This window comes from Gavialis gangeticus, unplaced genomic scaffold (assembly GCF_001723915.1).
Source record: "Gavialis gangeticus isolate Ggan-Ray unplaced genomic scaffold, GavGan_comp1, whole genome shotgun sequence".
NCBI classification, from domain to species: domain Eukaryota; kingdom Metazoa; phylum Chordata; order Crocodylia; family Gavialidae; genus Gavialis; species Gavialis gangeticus.
In genome coordinates, this window is record NW_017729031.1 from 47,554,166 (window position 1) to 47,558,382 (window position 4,217).

Genomic DNA, 4,217 nt, shown 5'->3' on the forward strand with positions numbered 1-4,217 from the left:
TCCCCCCACATCTTAGTGTCATCAGCAAACTTGAACAGGGTGCTTTGCACCCCCTCGTCCAAATCACTGATAAAGATATTGAACAGTGCAGGCCCAAGGACCGAGCCCTGTGGGACCCCACATCCCACGTCCTTCCAGGTCAAGAAGGACCCATCCACTACCACCCTCTGGGTGCGACTCCCAGAGGCCCCATTCACCACTGCTGCAGCTGGTGAGTATGGGGCTTTTTTATTGCTTTTTTTTTTTTTTTAAACTCCACACTCACCAGCTGTGGAGATGACAGCATGCTGCTGCTGCCAGCTGGGGCCAGTGCCAGCACCGGAGTCTGCCTGGCACAGCCCGTGCTGTACACTGGGAAGAACCCAGTGCTGGCACTGGCCCCAGCCTGCAGCAGAGGCATGCTGTCATTCCACCCACAGATTCTGGGGCCTGCACCCCAGGAGGGCTGTCGGGCTGTGCCAGACTTTTCTCAGGGTACGCAGGCCCCTGGATGTGTGTGCAGGATGACAGCATGCTGCCACTGCCAGCATGTAATACTAGTTTTGCTTTGAAAAGTTTGAGGTGCAGTTTTCTAGACACCTCTATATCTATCTTCTTGAAACTTGGCAAGCTTCATGCCTTCAGAAGGGGCTACCATCCCTGCAATTTTCATCTGAATCAGGCAGGAAATTACAAAGTTATAGGCATTTTAATGATTTGCCATTATAGCCTATGGCCAAAACACTGAAACAGCATCAAAACTCCGAAACAGATTTGGCTGAATTGAAATGGAACAGTTATCCAAAACACTGAAACAAATCACTGTGCCTCTGAGACACCAAATCCAAAACCAAAATGAAACATAGACGTTTTGCACAGCCCTACTGTAAAGGAGCCATGAAGGCTAGAGGGAAATATTTAAGGAAATAACAGAACTACCTAAATTAAATTATTTCTAATTATTGATATTATCATAATAGTAAGAAGTAGGAGGTGGAGTTATATCCTTTGACAGTTATGGGCCCCTACAATACACCAAGTTATTCTCTTAAGTTTATCTAATGTAAATATAAAATTAAGGGGAGTGCATTATTTGCATTCATTTCATTCTTCTTTTAGAAATGTTTGGTTTAGAATGAAAACCTCCAGGGCCAGGGCCAGACATTACACCTAAACCAGTTTAAGTGATCTTCTGTTTGAGATGGTTGAATGTAGTCTCAGACTTAACCAATTTGGCTCAAACCAGTTTATGCAATGTCTGTCCCAGACCCCTGGCTTGTTTAAGTTAAACCTGACTCCCCCAGCATCCCAGTATGCTTTCTGGGCTGGGCAGAGCTACCCCCGCCACTCCGCTCCCTGGCTGCAGCTCCAGAGACTGTGGGCTACTCCCCTCTCCCCCTCACCACTCCCTGCTAAGCAAGATTCCCCCCTCCCCCTGCCTTGCTAAGGAGGTGTCTGTGTATTAGCTACCAGATCACCTGCTGGCCATGGTCCCATGCTGAATCAACAAGTAGAATCAACAGGCAGGATCAACAGATAGCTAGTAATGTCCCTTTGTTGGTTTCTTAATGGAGTGATAATCATTAATTAGCAGTGATAAACACTGTTATCAATTCCCTGATGAGCTAATCAGAGCATCCTGCTGAGGCCTGACCATGCCCCCCTCAGCTCAGTTTTCCTTCCTTTGTAGAAGGAACGGAGGGCTACTCTAGCACTCCCCAGCTTCTAGCCTGAGCCACTGCAGGCATGTGTCTGCATTTCTGGGATGTCTGGCTGGTTAAAAAATTGATTTAGCCTAGCCACATTAGACTAACCTGCAAAGGATTGAATCAATTCAACCTCAGGCTTTTTGAATGTCTGTCCCTAGCCCAGGTGCTGATACAATGATGTCTCTAACTATGGTAGCCTATATATTCCAGCAGACTGAAATGTATCCCTGTGCAAAGGGCCAGTACAAAGTGTAAGTCACATTTTAGTCTCCCCAAATCAGGCATAAGTGAGTCACTGACCTAAAGCTGTGTCCTTACAAAAGGATGGATTTCACCTCTACAGTCTGTGCCTATGTAGCCTTTGACTGCAACTCTGGTATCCTTCATTACTATGTTATATAAAACAAAAACAAACTAAAAAATAAAACAAAACCTTGATTCTAGAAAAAATAAGGGGTTTTCTTTTTAGGGGAAAGCGGGAAAAATGTCTATGAGTAAAAGAAGTTTCCAGCCTAAAAGTGTTGAAATCTCATAAAAGAAATGGTATCTCATAAACAAACAGTATATTCTCCTAAATCCAAGATGGAAAGAAAAGGATCATGATGAGAGAGGAGATGGGATGAATTGAATCATTTTTCTGCTGGCTGGAATGCAGTGCAGATGCAATGATTTTTTTAATGACATTTTTAACACTGACTTCATTTCCAAACCAAAACTGTGGTTTCAGCATCTAAAGTGCAAGTCTCCACCAAGCTAAGTTTTTATTAGTCAAAAAAGGCATGAGCTAGGGACAGTCATTACACGTCAACCAATTTAAGTGCTACTGGTTTCAACCTGTAACAGAGCAGATGTTCAGTGCATATAAACCAGTTTGAAAATGCCTAAAACCAGTTTGAGATAAACCTGCTTGAATGTAGTATCATACTTAACTGATTTGGGTCAAACCAGTTTATTCAATGTCTGTCCAAGATCCCTTTGCTGGCTTAAGTTAAACCAGACTCCACCAGCATCCCAGCATGCTGTCTGGTATGGGCAGGGCTCTCTGACCAACAGCAGAGTTGGCCCCTCCCCTCTGCTTCCTGGCTGGAGCTCTGGCAGAGACTGCAGATGCCTGCCTGACTTCCCCCTGCTCCCCACCTCCCCTCCCCACTCCCTGCTAAGCAGGAATTACCAGTCCCCTCCACCTTACACAGACACAGCATGTGGTCTGCATTAGCTAGCAGACCACATGCTGGCTACAGTCTGTGCTGTGGGAGACGGGACAAATACAGAATCAACAGGTAGCTGGTAATGTCCCTCTGTTGTTTTCTTAATTGGCTGATAAATACTGAGTTGGAGGTGATAAACACTGTATTATCAATTCCCTGCTCAGCTACTTGAGGAGGGGGAGGGCTCTCTTGAATCAGAGCCTCCTGCCAGGGCCTGGCCATACCCCCCTCAACTCAGCACTGTGGAAGGGAAGGGAGGGCTGCTCTAGCGCAACCCAGCTTCTAGCCTGAGGCACTGCAGGTATGTGCCTGCCTTTCTGAGATGTCTGTATGGTTACAAATTGGTTTAGCCTAGCCAGGTTAGACTAACCTGCAAAGATTGAATCAATTCAGGCTCAGGCTTTTTGAATGTCTGCCCCTAGCCTTATTGCTCCCACCACCCTTGCCACAATTCCCTTCCCTTTGTCCCATTCCCCAGCACCTTCCAAGAACACACACACCCACTCTCTTTCTCTCTCTTGGCAACCCAGTAGGTCTCCTATCTCTACTGAAAACTATTTGCACAGTGAAGCTGCCTCTATTTTACAGATGAACACCAAAGTCCTTTGAGCCCCCGTGAAGTCCAGCTGGGGGACGCTTGGACAAAGGTCATCTCTGGCCCCAAGGCACCCTGTGCCAGGATCACCATACCCCTGGAACTCCACAACAGAAATGAACTCCTCACAGCAACATCAGCAGAGCCAGCAGAGTCACCGATTCCAGCACTTGGGGAAAGAAGGCAACCAACACCCACACCTGAGAAGAGATGCAGAGTGGTTGTTGTGGGAGATTCCCACTTGAGGGGGACAGAGGGTACAATCTGCCACCCCAATCCCTTAGCCCATGAGGTCTGCTTCCCACAAGGGGCCTGTATCCAGGATGTAGCCAAGAGGATCCCAAAATGTATCTGGCCTTCCAACCACTACTCCATGCTCCTCATCCATGTGGGCACAAATGACAAGGGTTGGAGCAATATAGGCTGGGCCATGAGTGACTACAAGGCTCTGGGAGCTGGGATCAGAAGGTTAGGGGCACAAGTGTTTTTTTTCTCACTCCTCCCAGTTATGGGTCATGGGCACAGGAGGAAGAGATGTACTGAAGAGGTAAACAGAAGACTGAGACATTGGTGCCACCGTGAAGGCTTCAGCTTCTTCAATCATAGTCCTTACCTCAGGGAGATAGACTGTGGTCTTCTGGGAAGAGACAGCCTCCACTTCACCTCAATGGGAAAGAAGCTTTTTTTAACTGTCAAGGAAAATTTTGATTGAATGCTGCCAATGCA